General features: G+C 33.5%; 1 long non-coding RNA gene across 1 annotated transcript in view; it reads right to left on the bottom strand.

The window, feature by feature from the left end:
* The window catches only part of LOC105485519 (uncharacterized), a 251,490-nt gene that overhangs the window by 36,375 nt on the left and 196,659 nt on the right, over nucleotides 1-18,456 (bottom strand). The window contains exon 3 of the long non-coding RNA XR_003018902.2: nucleotides 2,407-2,453. This is a non-coding gene — a long non-coding RNA (uncharacterized lncRNA). The remainder of the gene's footprint in view (nucleotides 1-2,406; nucleotides 2,454-18,456) is intronic.

The following is an 18,456-nucleotide window of genomic DNA, read 5'->3' on the forward strand; positions in this document are numbered from 1 at the left end:
ACTATATGCTGTTAACATAAGGAGAACTCAGAGGCTTATGAGAGCCAGTTGGCCAGTTTCACTCCCACTCCTTTACATACACACACACACACACACACACACACACACACACACATGCACATACACACAATGTCCTTACAATTCAGTTCTCAGTAATGGATCCTTGTCAACTAGCTCATTCAAGGCAATCACAAATGGCAACAAGAGCAATACCTTTGGACCACACATTGTGGCTCCCAATGATTTCATGCCATGTTGAGGTTGACCACTGGATGGCTGTTTAGCATGCTAACCCTTCCAATGACCATGTCTAATGATGTAAACATGGCTTTCTATCTTTTTAAAACCAATTGTCAACCTATGAAATTATCAGAAGATTACCTTTTTTAAAATCTGCCAAAATTAAGCTGATAAAATCTTTATTATTATTATTATTATTAGTATTAGTATTATTATTATACTTTAAGTTCTAGGGTACGTGTGCACAACATGCAGGTTTGTTACATATGTATACTTGTGCCATGTTGCTGTGCTGCACCCATCAACTGATAAAATCTTATTCAAGTTATTGCTTAGAGTCTGTTGCATTTCAGATGTAGCTGATGTGTTCTGTGTGGAAGTGCATGTTATAGTTACATCATTTAATCAATATTAATCAGGCAAGTAAAGACCAAGAAAAGAAATTGTAGGACGTCTTATGCTGAAGAAGTAACGCAATTTTAAAATACTAAACTAGGCTGACATCTGGAGTTGTCTGTTGATGAATCATTTACCTCAGCAAAATAGTTCAGAGTTGTATATATGGTTCAGATATACATATCCTATGAGACATTATCACTTATCAGATTTGAAAGCCGAATAACAACCTAAGGGGAAAATAACTGTAAAGAAAAATAGATTTGTAGAGACTTGGAACCTTCAGGGTATGACAAATCTGTCTATAGAGAATTTGTAAACAATGTATAAGGACATTTCCAAATGTAGATAGACTATAGAAGTATACGCAATACAAGAATGAGGGTTATATTTATTTTTCTGGAATAATATTCTGGATTTCCTACAATAAAAAAGCAAATATAACAGAAAATGAAGATAGTGACGTTTTAAAGTTTATTTTGGGAAATCCTAGTATTTAATTAAATACAGAAATGACACCACGAATAACATTCTCACCACTATATGACTAGAAGAAAAAAAATGAATTACTTCCAAAGTGCAAAAGATGATATTGCCTAATAACATCCACTCACTTTAAATATTTTGAATGTCACCGTGTTAGATACGACTGAATGGTTATTTCAAAAAGTCAGCTCTCTCATCTCTTCCTTACCTCCACTGTGGGAAATGGGGAAGCTAAGTATGCATATTGCCAGTCACCATGTTTAGCTAGAAATTGCCATATAACTCCTGTTATGTTATAACAGGAACTTTCTGGTAAAAGAAAGATTCTTCCTGTCTTAAATGAAGACATAATACCTGTAAAAACCTTTTTGTGACCATGAGAGGTTGCTGAACCACCTGAAATCTTGAACTTTTGAACTAACGTTAGTTGCTACCTCACTTCAGTTTCCCTGTTATAATAACCCTCTATTTAAAAAATAAAAAGCGTTAGTCTGGTTTGTATTATTTACTGCTGAACTATTTCTGATTTCTGGGTTTAATTTTATATATCTATATCTATATAGATATAGATAAATATATGTATAAATATATATATGCATTCATTGTGATAAATATGTATTACAGATTTTGAACACCTTATTTTTGCAATGAACATAAATTGCAACCCCATTCTACTTGAATTGTCAAGTTGGTGCAACAAAATGTTTTCAAAACTCTCCAAGGAAACCTAGTGATCCCTACAAACCAGAGCATTGCAGATACGTAGAAAGATTAGGTAGAATATTATAGGTTATTCCAGTTTCAGCTAGAATGGTTCTATTTTGTAGGCTTCCAAGGTAGTATTCTTTCTAGAATAAAAAATAATGATATGATATGGCTAAAATATTTCTGAAAACCACTGGTGGAAGAAAAAGTAAATATTAGATTATGGGTTGAAAATCCTGAGTTCCTGCCCCACTCCCATTTTGTGATTTCTTAGCCAAATTGCTTTTAATGAAACAACTTTTAAATCTTTAAATGCACAGATACACTCTACATCCATTTGCAGGCATGCATATTTATTTACACATTTAAATATAAACATTTTCTGAATCTCACAGAAAGTTTTATGACAAAGGCTCACAAACTTTTAAGCTCTGTTTTTGTAAATGTTTATCTGGAGGTGATGTGCAGGTACATAAGGATTTAAAATGGTGAACTGCCTAATATTTCTGATATGTAATTAATCAGTTAAGCAGAATTGCAGAAAAATAGAAATGTCAGCAGATGAATCTTTGCACCTACCTCACATATGAAGGAAGAAAATTGCAATATAGAGGTTGAGTCTCCATCTAAAAGAGAGAATACTATAGTTAATTTGACAAAATAATATTTTCTGTGTATGTTTGTTTTAATACATGTTATATACTTTTATCTTCATATGATACTGTTATCCTTAGATAACCTCTATAAAATAGACTTAAAAATAGAAAAAAAAATAAAAATGGTTCATGAATGTATATAAAAATAATGTCATTCATTTGAATACTAAAAATATCCAGTTTTCTCTTATACACTTTACACGAACCTTAAAAGGTTGTGAAATTCAAAACAATCTTTCTCATGTAATTAGTTTAAAAAGTCTTCTTTAAATTACTTCATGTCAATTTTAAACTAAAATTAGTTTGAAAACTGTAGGAAGATATAAAATTACCATAGTAACTTGAAATTGAAAAATGAGATCTTCAGCAAAGAAGAATTTTATTTCTCCAGAAAAAAAGAATATGTTTTCTCAAGGTTGAATAATACTTACACAATTACCACTAATTCTCATATCATAGTAGGAAATGGGTTAAAATAAAGTAGGAGCGCCTAATTCATTCCATGCCAAGATCTCTAATGTTGACGATGGTACCCAGTTTTGGCAAAATAACTCACATTGGAATTCTGATGGAAAGAATAGTTTCATCTCTGAAATGATTCCTATAATGTGCATCTCACTATATGGGAAAGTACCAAATTTGGAGCTTGAAGGGAAAATGAAAAGAATTAGATGCAACCCATCTGAAACTCCTCTGTGCATTCTTTGTTTCTTCTTCAAGTGATTGTGCCAGTCCTGATAATGGCTCTACTCCTTTACAATTTTAATTATAGTCTGTGGGTTTTTAATCATTTATTTATTTGTTATTATTCCTTAGTCTCCTGTCCTGATCTTTACCCATTGTCACTAGTTATGACCTTCCCTGACAGACTTTCCTTTTTAACACAATTCTATTCATATGGATCCTGTGTTCTTCCTTTCCTTTTTTCTCTCTTCCTACTCTTGTTCTGCTTTTTCTTCTCCTCTTCTTTCTTCTTTTTCCTTAATAGTTTATGACAATGGAATTATCTCATTAGTCAAATTTATTTTAATTATAGTTTACCTGCTACTACTAATGATGCCTTTCCTTTGCAATAGCCACAACAGTCAGCTTTTCATTATTATGAAATGGCACATTCTTAAAGAGTTTTCGTTTGACCTTTCTTTTTTATTCTGACATCTTCTCCTACCAGGGATACATCCATCTAATCAGCAAAGTTAATCAAGTATTACAAAGAGCTCTGGTCATGGTGACAATCAACTATTATTTTGTTGGCACTTTCAGGTCTTTTCAAATGTCATCCAATTACAACTCTCTGAAGTTCTAGAAGTTATATTTCTGGCAATGTCACAGTTCTTGAAGGCAACATTTAATCACTTTATTAGAAATATGCGAATAATTATTAGTATGCATAATGCTTATTTTGGTTTGGCACCTGCAAAATTCTTTACGATAATTATTTCATTCTCTCCTCAAAACAGCATTTTGATTAAATAAGGCACCACTAAGGAGTTTTTTGAAAGACCATTATTATTTTAGGGTGGCAAATCTGTGTAACTCCACATTCTCCAGTGATTCTAACCATTATTTCTTTCTCTATTGCCCTACAGGTAACCAATAATCCACTGGCAGCCCTAGGCTTGAAGTCTTCATGTTCCTTAAGTGAGCAGTGGGGACACATTATATCCTCTGAGTGCTGTCATAACTGGAAGATTTCTATAAAAGATTTCTCTTCACATATTTTTCTTAAAAGCATATGTGTTTTTGCTCTTAAAAAAAAATGATCTCAATATCCAGTAGATATCCCACGTAGATTTACTATAGCATGGTGGATATACTTTATGTAGTTGTTAGAATAAATGAAAATAATTTTATTATATTATTTAATTCCTTCTCTAATGTTGTATTTAATATGATCAAAATTTTATGTAAACAAGATTACCTTTTTGATTCTGTCTGGATTTGCTGCTGATTTAAACAAACCTTACCTTTATTTTAATTTTTTGATATTTGCATTCTGTTCTGTAAGCATAAATCCATAATGTTTTGAGTAAAACTTAATGTTAAATATTGAAAATAATAACAAGGAGAATAAAGATTTTATTGTAATACTGCAAATATATTAAGAGCTCAATACTAAGCTGTTACATTTGGTTTACTGAAAAATATTGTCCCTAGCATATAGAATTTCTAATAAATTATAAGAAGCAGGTGAAAATTTCATATTTTTCTAAAGATTCTGAATACTTTTGTTTAATAGCAGAAAGAAACATCAAGCCGATTTTCCATTGTTTTCCCACTTTGTCTACTGACTAACACCCACTCCACTTACTTTTAGATACAGTGAAACTGTTTGATAGCCTTTGGACCAAATACTTTCTGAGTCAACTGCTCATCTATCATTTTAGTGGGTATGTCCTCACACCTTTTTGTATACTACATGTTTCTATTTGTTAATTTCTACTTCATATTCCTGGTTGAGTCACCTTCTCAAAATGTTGAGTAGGAGGAGAACATCTGTGTCCTTGCATGTCTGAAAATGGATTCACTTTGTTTTTAATGCTTGATTGATAATTGGTTTTGAAAAGTTCAAGGCTCAAAATAGGTTTTCCTTAAAAAATGTAAAGAACTTTCGTGTCTATGGCAGTTCATAAGAAATTTGCTTGATGGAATAATTTTCCATTCAAAATTAAATTCTAGGTAAATGTGGATGAGAGGTCAGGGGCTCCCTTTCAACTAGCTCCACTCATAGAGTTGAGGCTCAATCAAAGGTGTGTTATGCCAAAAAAATTGTATACCATGTCCTGGATCACTTTTCCAGTTCACTCATAAGATAAAGTTTTTTCCATACCTGCAGAAGCAAAGTAAGGAGACTCATACCTACCACTCTGACCCAACAACAGAGTCATAAGGCATATGTATCATTCTAACACAAGTGGGTCACTGTCTGTTTTCCTAGTTTTTGTGCAATGGTTCAGATGATTTTTCCCAGGTAGAGAAGCAGACATAAAGAATGAGGACTCTAAGACTCTCTTTAAAGAAACTTTATTTGGAACAGATCATGGGAAAGGTCAACACAAAGGGTACATTAGAAAAGAAGGTGATTTACAGGGTAGCAAGGAGAGGCTGATAACCTTATAAAAGCAATAAGCTAAGCCATAGGGCAGCTAGTTTACCAGAGACAACTGAGAAAAAAGCTAAAAATAACATCATAGCACAGAACAAAACCCAGTTCCTGACCTCAAAACCGTCTGTGAACATCAGCCAGGATTTAATTGTGGAGCAATGTAATTGAGTAAAATTTGTAACATTTTATGTCCAGAACATTGTCAATAAAATAATAATAATAAAACAATGAGCTGGAAGCCGGTGAAGGCTAACCCTTGGATATGATACCAATGAAGGCAGATAGCTTGCCAGATAAATCACAGAAAAGATAAATGGATCGCTGTTGAGATCACTGTCATTCTGTGGTAATTGTGTATATAGGTGAAGCAGTGTTCACTGAAGCACAGTATCACAGGCTTCACTTTCAGGAAGAAAAACTACGAAAACTGTTCAGTTAAGTCACTAAAGAAATAAGCAAACAACAGCAAAATGTTCTGGTGCAATAGGTATCAGGAATTGCTGCAATGTAGTATTTAAAATGTAGTTTCAATAAAAAATGTAAGATATACAAAGGAATAGAAAACTGACCTATGCAATAAAAAAGCAGACAGGAGAAATAACTTGTGAAAGAGTCCAGATGTAGAATTTAACACATAAGGTCTTCAATATAGCTAGTAAAAATATGCTCAAAGAACAAAAAGAAAGCATGCTTAAAGAAATAAAGGCATGTGTGATGACAATTTCTCATCAAATAAAGCCTATATATAAAAAACATAGAAATTAGAGAGAGCAACCAAATGGAAATTCTGGAGTTCCAAAATATACTGACTGAAATAAAAACCATAGTAGAAAAATTCAATGATAGATTTGATGTAGAAAGTTAAAAGACCAGCAAACTTGAATATAGATCAACAAAATTATGCAATCTAGAAAACAGCATAAAAATGAATAAGAAATAAATACACAGAGCCTCAAAGAAATGTGGGATAACATTAAATACATTAACATACATCTAAAAGGATTACCAAAAAAAAAAAAAAAGAAAGAAACATGGAGGAAAAAAATCAAAGAAATAATACCTGAAAACTTCCCAAGTTTGCTGAGAAACATTAATGTAAATGATGAAAAAGCTCAATGAATTTAAGGTAGAATAAACTCAAAGATTAATACTCAGAATATCACAGTAAAATTGTTGTATGCCAAAGACAAAGAAAATCTTGCAAGAAATAAGAGTAAAATGATGTACTGTGTACAGGAGAACCACAATAAGACTAACAGCTGACTTCTCAGGAAAAAGAAATGAGGCCAGAATGCAGTAGGATAATATATTCAAAATGCTGACACAAAAAAACAGCAAAGTCAATCAATAATCTCATGTCCATCAAATCTAACTTTCAAAACTGAAGAAAAAATAAAGAAATCTCCAGATAAACAAAATTACATTACATTCCCACTGCCAACATTGGGGATTACATTTCAAATGTAATGGGAAGTGGTGGGAAGTGTTTGGTTCATGAGAGCAGATCCCTCATGAATGGCTTGGTGCTTTCCTCCTGAGAATGAGCCAGTTCTTGCTCTGAGTTCATGCGTGATCTGTCTTTCCTTTAAGGAGTGTGGCACCTCCCCTCAAGCTCCCTTGCTTCCAATCTCATCATGTGATGTGCCTGCTCCCCCTTTGCCTTCTGTCATGATTTTAGCTTCCTGAGGCCTCAGCAGAAGCAGATGCCAGCACCACGCTTCCTGTATAGACTTCAGAACCATGAGTCAAAATAAAACATAAAACAAAACAAAACACTTCTTTGTAAATTATCCAGTAACAGGTATTTTTTATAGCAATACAAGAATGAACTAATACAGGAAGTTACTCTGTATGGTAATTCAAGCTCGCACAGACACAAAATAAAAGCACTGAGAAAGGTTAATATAAAGATATATTAATCTAATTCTGTATTCCCAATGCATAAAGCAAACAATGACAAAATTAAAGGGCAAAGTAGAAAATTTAACAATCATAAATAGATATTTAAATAACTCACTTTCAGTAATTGATAGAACAACTAGCCAGAAGAAGAAGGAAATAGAAGACTTGACAAAGACAATAAAGTAACTACATCTGATACACTTAGAACACTGTACTCAACAATAGCAGAATACACATTTTTCTCAAGTTTACATGAAACTTTGTAAAAATAAATAACGTAAGTCAGAAATAATTTGAACAAGTAAAAAAGGATACAAAAATGTATGAGATGCAGCTAAAGCAGTGGTTAAAGGGAAACGTATACTCGCAAATACCTATATTAAGAAAAGAAATACGTCAAATCGTCATCCTAATTCTCCAGCCTAAGTCACTAAAAAAGAAAAGCAAAATAAACATAAAGCAAGCAGAAGAGAGGAAATAATAAATATCAATGATTATTTAAACAGAGGAGTGAAAATCAATTTACCAAATCCACTAAACCACTAATAATATCAAAATAAACAATAAACAAAATCCACTAAAAAAAAGAGTCAATAGCTTAAATAATAGACTAAATAGGGGCCATTACTACAGACATTACAGCAATTTAACAAATCATAAGGAAATAATATAAACTAATATATGACAAAAAATTATCTGACTTAAATAGACCCCTTCTTAGTCTGTTTGAGCTACTGTAACAAAATAGCTGTGACTAGGTAATTTATGAAAAACAAAAATATTTTTTCATAGTTGTGGAGGCTGGGATGTCCAAGATCTAGGGACCAACAGGTTTGTTGTCTGGTGATGGCTACTATCTTCTTCCAAGATAGCACACTTGATGCTGCATTCTCTGGAGAAAACAAGGGCTGAACACTGCACACATCTTCTGTTACAAAGGTGTTATTACCCTTAACAAAGGAAGAAGTTCTCCTCAATATCATCACATTGACCCTTAAGTCTCAACATCTAGATTTTGGAGGTGACACACCTAAACTATAGAGACACACTCCTAAAAGTCAAACAACTGAAACCGACTCAAGAAAAAAATAAAAAATTTGAATAGACCTATAACAAATAAAGAGATTGAACAAGTAGCTTAAATACTTCTTAAAAAGAATATTCTAGTCCAGATGATTTCACTGGTAAATTCTACCAAACATTTTAGAAGAATTAATATCAGTTATTCACAAGATCTTCCAAAAATTAGGACAGGAATGAAAAAAGGGTCCTTTCCCCAGTGTATGATTTTGTCAACTCTGTCAGAGATCATCTAGCTATGGATATGTGGTTTTATTGTTTTTTTTTATTCTGTTCCATTAATATATGTGTCTATTTATTATATCAGTATTTTGTTTGTAGTAGAAGTTGAAGTGTAATTTGAAGTCAGGTAATGTGACACCTCTAACTTTGTTCCTTTTGCTTAGGTTTTTTTGTTTTTATTTTTTTGGCTACTTGGGCTCTTTTTTGGTTCCATATGAATTTTAGAATTGTTTTTTCCTAATTTTGTGAAAAATAATGTTGGTATTTTGGTAAAGATTTCATTGAATCTGTAGATTGCTTTGGGAAGTATGACCATTTTGATATTAATTCTAATCCATGAGCATGGAATATTTTTTTCCAGTTGGTTGTGCCATCTGCAATTTCCTTCACCAGTGTTTTATAGCTTTCCTTGTAGAGATTTTTCACCTCCTTGATTAAATATATTCCTAGGTATTTTTGTAGTTATTGTAAAAAGTGTATGTTTATTGCAGCACTATTCATAATATCAAAGATATGGAATCAACCTACCTGTTCATCAGCAAATGATTGGATAAAGAAAATGTAGTATATTTACACAATGGAATACTCTTCAGCCATTAAAAAAGAATAAAATTTTATTATTTGCAGCAACATGGATTGAACTAAAGATCATTAAGTGAAAAAAACTCAGAAACAGAGACAATTACCACATTTTCTTCCTTATAAGTGAGAAATAAATAGTGTGCATACATGGACAGAGTGTGAAATGACAGACATGGGAGACTTGGAAGTGTGCTAAGGTGGGAGAGGGGATGATATATCACTCAGTGGATACAATGTACATTATTCAGTTGATGATCATACTACAAGTCTAGACTTCACCACTATACAATATATTCATGTACAAAAAGTGCATTTGTTCCCCTTAAATGTATGCAATAAAAAAAGATAAAGGAATATTTCTAAATTCAGTGTAAAGGCCAAGATTATTCTAGTACAAAATCAAAATGATCACAACAGAAACTACACACCGATATAACTTTCAATATAATCACAAAAATGCAACAAAATACTAGCACAAAGAAACCAGGAACATATTAAAATGAATATTCACCAAAGGGAAGTGTGCTTTATTTCAGGACTACAAGGTTGGTTTAATATCTATAAGTCAATTAGTGTTATATACCATATCAATATAATGAAGAACAAAAAAGAGGCCATATTAATAGATGTAGAAAAGGCATTTATCAATTGTTTTTGAGTTGGAGTTTCACTCTTCTTGCCCAGGCTGGAGTGCAATGGCATGATCTTGGCTCACTGCAATCACTGCCCCCCGGTTCAAGTGATTCTCCTCCCTCAACCTCCCAAAGAGCTGAGATTACAGGCACATGCCACCACACCCAGCTAATTTTTGTATTTTTAGTAGAGACAAGGCTTCACCATGTTGGTCAGGCTGGTCTCGAACTCCTGACTTCTGGTGATCCATCCCCCTTGGCCTCAAAAGTACTGAGTTTATAGGCATGAGCCACCACTCCCAACCTCATTTATCAAAATTGTATAGCCCTTCATAACTAAAGCTACTTGACTAACTACAAATAAAAAAATTATCAATTATTACAGGGCATCAATGGAAAAACTACAGGTAACATTATATTTAATGGTGAATGACTGAATGCTTTCTCTGTAATACGAGAAACAAAAGAAAACTGGAGATACTACCTCTCACAACATTGTACTGTAGAATATAGCCAAGGAAATTGCTCAAGGAAAACAAATAAAAACATCCAGATGGGAAGAGAATGATTAAAATAATCTCTATTCACACATAATATAATATTGTGTGTATATTAAAATCTAATGAATCCCCTGAAATATTTAGAACTAATAAATGACTCAGTAAGTCTGCAGGATACTAGATCAATATAAAAAACTAATTACCTTTCAATACACTGGCATGGTACAAACCAGAAATGAAAATTAAATCAACTCCATTTACAACAGCATGAAAACAATTAAAATATATAGGACTGAATGTAACAAAAAGAAGGGAAAACACGTATACTGAATATTACAAAATTTTAAAAAATAATTTAAATAAAGCCTAAATAAATGATAATAAATTACATGTTCTTGGAGCATAATACTTAATGTTGTTAATATTACAATATTTTGATACCTATCTGTGGATTTAATGTACTCCCTATGCAAATCCCAGTGCTTATTTGTAGAAACTCTGTCAGATAATAAAATTTCTATAGAAATATGTGACTCAGAATAGCCAAGTTATCTTGAAAAAATAGAAAATTGGGGAAAATTATCCCAATTACAAAATTTGCTATAAAATTTAAATAATTAAGAGAATATGGTCTTGATATAAGGATAGGCATATAGTTAAATGTAATGGAATTGCAATTCCTTAAATAAACATACATGTTTGTAGTCAATTGATTTTTGACAAGCATGCCAGGACAAATCAATGGGGGGAAAAAAAGTAGTACTTTCATCAGTGGAGCTAGGCAAGTGAATATTCATATAAATAAGAAAGAAACTGGGCTCCTTATATGCAACATACACAAAAATTACCATAAAGTGGATCATAGACTTAAATGTAAGTCTAAAAATAAACAAATTTTAGTAAAAAATAAGGGATTAAACTTTCATGACTTTGGATTAAGGAAAGCTTTCATATATATCACAACAAAATGGCAAATAACAAATAATAGATAAATTTGATATCATCAAAATTTGTTTTGTGTTTTAAAGAACACCATGAAGAGTAAAAAGAAAACATACAAAACCAAAGAAAATACTTGCAAATCATATATATAATAAAGGACTTATATCTAAAATATGTAAGAACTCTTACAACTCAATAATAGTATGACAACTAACCAAAGTAAAAATTGGCAATGTGTCTGAGTAGACACGTTTCTCCCAAGGAAGATATAAAAGTGGTCATTAAACACACAAAAAAATACTCTCAATATTGTTGGCCATCAGGAAAAAGCGAATCAGAACCACACTGAGATACCACTTCACATCCACTGGGACAGCTATAATCAAAAAGAAACTGAGAAAATAAACACAGGATGGATTAAACACTTAAACGTAAGATCTAAAACCGTAAAAATCCTAGAAGAAAACCTAAGCAATACCATTCAGGACATAGGCATGGGCAAAGACTTCATGACTAAAACACCAAAAGCAATGGTAACAAAAGCCAAAATTGATAAATGGCCATACTGCCCAAGGTAATTTATAGATTCAATGTCATCCCCATTAAGCTACCAATAACTTTCTTCACAGAATTGGAAAAAAATGTTTTAAAGTTAATATGGAACTAAAAAAGACCCCACATTGCCAAGATAATCTTAAGCCAAAAGAACAAAGCTGGAGGTATCACGCTACCTGACTTCAAACTATACTACAAGGCTACAGTAACCAAAACAGCATGGTATTGGTACCAAAACAGAGATATAGACCAACAGAACAGAACAGAGCCCTCAGAAATAATACCACACATCTACAGCCATCTGATCTTTGACAAATCTGACAAAAACAAGAAATGGGGAAAGGATTCCCTATTTAATAAATGGTGCTGGGAAAATTGGCTAGCCATAAGTAGAAAGCTGAAACTGGATCCTTTCCTTACTCCTTATACGAAAATTAATTCAAGATGGATTAGAGACTTAAATGTTAGACCTAAAACTATAAAAACCCTAGAAGAAAATCTCAGTAATACCATTCAGGACATAGGCATGGGCAAGGACTTCATGTCCAAAACACCAAAAGCAATGGCAACAAAAGCCAAAATTGACAAATGGGATCTAATTAAACTAAAGAGTTTCGGTACGGCAAAAGAAACTACCATCAGAGTGAACAGGCAACCTACAGAATGGGAGAAAATTTTTGCAATCTACTCATCTGACAAAGGGCTAATATCCAGAATCTACAAAGAAGTTAAACAACTTTTACAAGAAAATAAACAAACAAACAAACAAACATACATACAATCCCATCAAAAAGTGGGCAAAGCATATAAACAGACACTTCTCAAAAGAAGACATTTATGTGGCCAAAGAACATGAAAAAAAGTTCATCATCACTGGTCATTAGAGAAATGCAAATAAAAACCACAATGGGATATCATCTCATGCCAGTTAGAATGCAGATCACTAAAAAGCCAGGAAACAATAGATGTTGTAGGGGATGTGGAGAAATATGAATGCTATTACACTGTTGTTGGGAGTGTAAACTAGTTCAACCGTTGTGGAAGACAGTGTGGTGATTCCTCAAGAATCTAGAACCAGAAATACCATTTGACCCAGCAATTGCATTACTGGGTATATACCCAAATGGTTATAAGTCATTCTAATATAAAGACACATGCACACGAAGCACAGTTCACAATAGCAAAGACTTGGAACCAACCCAAATGTCCATCAATGACAGACTGGAAAAAGGAAATGTGGCACATATATACCATGTATACTATGCAGCCATAAAAAAGGCTGAGTTCATGTCCTTTGCAGGGACATGAATGAATCTTGAAACCATCATTCTCAGCAAACTAACACAGGAACAGAAAACCAAACACCAGATGTTCTCACTCATAAGTGGGAATTGAACAGTGAGAACACATGGACACAGGAAGGGGAACATCACACACTGGGGCCTGTTAGGGGGTGGGAGTTTGCAGGGGAATAGCATTAGGAGAAATGCCTAATGTAGATGACAGGTTGATGGGTGCAGCAAACCACCATGACATGTGTATGCTTATGTAACAAACCTGCACCTTCTGCACATGTATCCCAGAACTTAAAATATAATAACAAACAAACAAACAACAACAACAACAAAAAAAACCCAGAAAGTGAGTATCAAATGTTGATAAGGATGTGGAGAAATGGGAACCATTTTTTATCAAAATGTATCGTTATGCAATCACCTTGGAAAATACTCTAGTACTCTCTCAAAATAGTACACATAAAGGAACTAAGTGGCAGAAATTGTACTGCTATTGAAATCATCATTGTACACATTTTAATTGAGACAGTGAAAAAGATCTGACCTAACCAATTCCATGTTGCTTCTAACTTCCAAGCTGTCATTGTTCATTCCTGCACATAGGCTGAAGTAACTTTGGGAGGGACTTAGTTTATAGTCTATAGTTTGAAACAAAGACTCCAACAGTCCTTTCCCAAAACAAACTCCCTTCTTGCCTGGGACTAAACTACCTTTCCAAGACTAACGTCCCAGGGTGAGAAATTATGGTTGAGGAGTCATGCAGCTGGAGGCTACAAGATTCTAAAACGCTCCAAATTGCTCCTGGGGATAATATCACTACTGTAAAACCTAAGATCACTGTGTGACATGTTTTACAGACCAGACACTCAATGGATAAGCTGGCACCACTCAGATCGATAAATTGGCTCATGTGGTCTTGTGGCCTGCACCCAGGAACTGACTCAGGACAAGAGGACTGCTTCAACTCCCTATAATTCATCTCCAACCTGAAAAATCAAAATTTCCAGTTCACTGGCCCCCATCCACCAAATTGTCTTTAAAAACTCCAGTCCCCAAATTCTTAGGGAGACTGATTTGAGTAATAATAAAACTCTAGTTTCCTGTACAGCTGGCTCTGTGTCAATTTAAACTCTTTATCAACTGCAATTCCTCTGTCCTGATAAATCGGCTTTGTCTATGCAACTGTCAAGGTGAACCCGTTGGGCAGTTACACTATGGACACATTCAAGAAAAATGAAAACACACAGCCACACACAAAAACACATGAATCTTTATAGCTGCATTACCCATAGTAGTTGGAAAGTGGAAATCACACAAATATTCATCAAGCTGACAAATCAATAAATCAAATGTAATGCAAACATACATGTAATATTAATTGGACAGAAAAAGAATGAGGTAACATATATCAACATGTCATAGCATGAATAAACTTTAAAAATGTGTTAAGTGGAGAAAGCCAGTCACAAAAGACCACACAGTGTATGATTTCATTTATTTGGAATGTATAGAGACAATAGGAGAGTATACAGAAATGTGGTGTGAGAAAAGGAAGGAAAGGAAAGGAAAGGAAAGGAAAGGAAAGGAAAGGAAAGGAAAGGAAAGCAAAGGAAAGGAGAAGAGAAGAGAGAGAAAGAGAGAGAGATGGGGGAAGGGAGGGAAGGAAAGAAGGAAGGAAAAGAAAAGGAAGGAAGGAAGGAAGGAAGGAAGGAAAGAAGGAAGACTAGTGCATGCTTAGAGTTGTGGAATTGGGTAAAATAGAGAGTAACTTAACGGCTATGAGGTTTCCTTTCAAGGTGTTAGAATGTTCTAAAATTGATTGTGGGGGTGATTGCATAGGTCTGTAAATACACTAAAAACCATTAAATGAGTGAATTGCATGACATGTTAATTTTATCTCAATAAAGATGTTGTATATATTTTTTAAATTTCATAATGAATGATGTGCTCAGGGTCGGTAACATTTTATTTATTCTACTCCATCCATGGTAGACCATTTGGACTGAAAATATTCTCTTTCTCTTTTCCTATCTCTATATTTTCTTTCTGGATGTCTAGTGCAGTCTGAGAGCTAATTCCTGGAATTATGAACTACATCTTTTAGTACTGCTATTTTACTTACCTCTGTCATCTAGCAGTTATGTTCTTCAGATTTCTTTTCCTTAATTCTATTAATTTTCACATTTGAATTAGCCTTTTCTCTTTAATTGAAATGTTATACCCTCAATGATTTCTGTAATTTTTGCTTCAAATTTCTTGTTTTCTCTATTCCTCAAGTTATCTCTTTCTTCTTGTATTTTGTTTGGTTGGGTTTTGTTGTTGCTTTTGTTTGTCTGCCTGTTTGTTTGTTTTTTTTTTTTCTGTTTGTATATCCTGGCCTTTATCTTCCATGCTGTTGTTTTCTTCAAATATCAGGCAAGCAACAGGAAAGCTGTTTCCTTGAAAGTCTTATCATTAATAGACTACTTTTGGGATAACCATATGTATATGTCTTTTTGGCTGGGGCTTCTACACATACTAAAAGGAATAGAATTTTATTCTGGAATTCAATATGGGCATTATCCTTTTAAATTATTTGCAAAATAATTGTTTGGTTTCTTTTGTTTTCTTTTTAGTTGTGTCACTGGTTCTGTGATACTCTGAACATAAATAACCACAGGAGAAGCACAGTGGATGGCTGCCATTTATGTCAACCTCCAATTAAACCTCAACTTTGTTTTATTTAATATTCTCAACAAAAGTTGACCCAACATACTATGAAAATAGATTTTTCTCTCATGTTCTTCAGGGTATACCATATTCCTTCTTCCTGAAAACCCCTCTGCAGATGCTCCAAAAAGCATATGTTCTGTTTCTTCTATCATTATTTTTGTATCATCCTTCAGTCTTCATAAATGTATTTTAATCTCACCTCCAGTGGCACCCTTCACCTATTTTTTTTACTTTTGTGGGTTAAGATATTTCTGGATTTTCAAAAACAGTTTTTACATTTGAAAAATTTATGAATACCAAAAATGTACATTCTTCCTATAATATTAGTCCCCTAGTTTTTTGCTATAATATAATTATGTTTTTTAATGGTAACTTTGTAAGACTGAGATTGTGTGATCATGGTCCAAAATAAAAATTGTCTCATGTAAAGGTCATTATCACACATATTACAAGAAAGAAACTCAGTTCAGATAGAGAATTGTATATATTAAGCTGCTCTGTAGATGGTAACCAATTGACATGACTGTATCAGAGTTCTAGAAACACCAATTAGGAAAAATTTGCCATGATTGGCCTTAATCTGCACTTTAAAAATGATATGCAAACAAGAAATTATAGGCATTTATTTTCATAATTACACCTGTCTATTATGAAAGGATTTCACAGGTGATGAACCAAGTCTTTCTCAACCATTTATCTTCCTTCTGGAATTTTTACAGAAAATGGGAGGCTTTAAAACAGAACAATTAAGGTACTATCAATTGTGGACCAGAGAGAACCAGTAACTGTTATGTGTATGCTAGTATCATAAGTGTTCTTAATAAATACTAAATATTTGTCACTGAATAATAGAATCAGTAAATAAGTTAGATTTACTCCTGAGAAATATTCAGGAACATTCGGTTTTAAGTAGACCTCCAGGCCATCTGGGACTTGACTGCTATTATACAGGTCCTCTTGAGAAATCTCTAGCAATTTCTATAGCAAAATAAAAAAATTGAATAGGAAAGAGAGTCTGTCATTTATTTATAAATGATTAGACAGTGATTTCACATAAAATATTTATGCTAGATCCCAGCAATTTGGGAGGCCAAGGTGGGTGGATGACCCGAGGTCAGAAGTTCAGGACCAGCCTGACCAACATGGCGAAACCCCGTCTTTACTAAAAATACAAAAAAAAAAAAAAAAAAAAAGGATTAGCTGGGCATGGTGGCAGGTACCTGTAGTCTCAGCTACTTGGGAGCCTGAGGCAGGGGAATCACTTGAACCAGGGAGGCAGAGGTTGCAGTGAGCCGAGATCATGCCATTGTACTCCAGCCTGGGCAACAAGAGTGAAATAAAAAAAAAATTCAAAAAAAAAAAAATATTCAGGAGATATATTTTTACTTTGCATCTAAAACTATCACGCTTTTTAAAAAAACACAGTTACGTGGACAGTATAAGTGTTGAGGGGGGAGTACAATTTATTTATGACAAATGCACTGCTTGAATACAAGGTGCCACTGACTTGTCTTTTTGTGGTTATTTGACCACATTAAGTGAACGGAATTCTTTTGTTGTTATTATTGCTCTTTGTTTGCTGTAAGGGTGTAGTCTTGTATTAGCTCCCTTTCTATTATATTTCATTATTCCTTAGATGCATATTCATTCACATTTTAATATATGGATTCATCATGCATTTTTATTGGATGATATCTTAGATTTGATAGACTAATATTCTTGTGAAGAAAAACAGTGGAGAGTTTTGCTTAGATCAAGAGACAATTTTCTTGGCACATATGGATTCTATTTTCTAACAGTCTGGTGAAGAATTAATCCCAGAGATGCTTTTTCTGGTGAATTTAGCATGTTCTGTGTCTTAGTCTGGGGTGCTATAACCAAAACACTGTAGACTGTGTGGCTTATGAACAGCAGAAATTTATTTCTCATAGTTCGGAAAGCAGAAAGTTCAAAATCAAGGCACTGTCAGATTTGCTATCTGGTGAGGGCTCACTTTCTGGTTTTTAATGGCACATTTTTTGCTGTGTCCTCACATGGTAGAATGGGTGAGGTTCTCTCTGGGGTCTCTTTTGTAAGGGTGCTAATACCATTCACAAACACTTATCCTTAGAACCAAATAATCTTCCAAGACCCTACCTCCAAATGCTATCATATTGGGGATAGATTTCAACATATAAATGTTGAGGGTCACAGACATTCAGTCTACAGCATAAAGTATCATATAAATGTTATTTTGCATTTTTGAATGTAAATTCCACCACATCTTTCAGAGTAGGATAGGTAAGGGGTAATTTTCTAAAGCCAACAGTCCATATTAAGAGTACTATCAGTCCTTTACCTCAAAAGTATTTAGATTTAACCATTGTAAAGAATGTGATTTTGCAAACAGACAAAATCAATTTATACTCTACTTTCTTCTTTTAACAAAACTGACCATGTGAAATG

The sequence above is a fragment of the Macaca nemestrina genome, chromosome 2 (assembly GCF_043159975.1).
Source record: "Macaca nemestrina isolate mMacNem1 chromosome 2, mMacNem.hap1, whole genome shotgun sequence".
NCBI classification, from domain to species: Eukaryota; Metazoa; Chordata; class Mammalia; order Primates; family Cercopithecidae; genus Macaca; species Macaca nemestrina.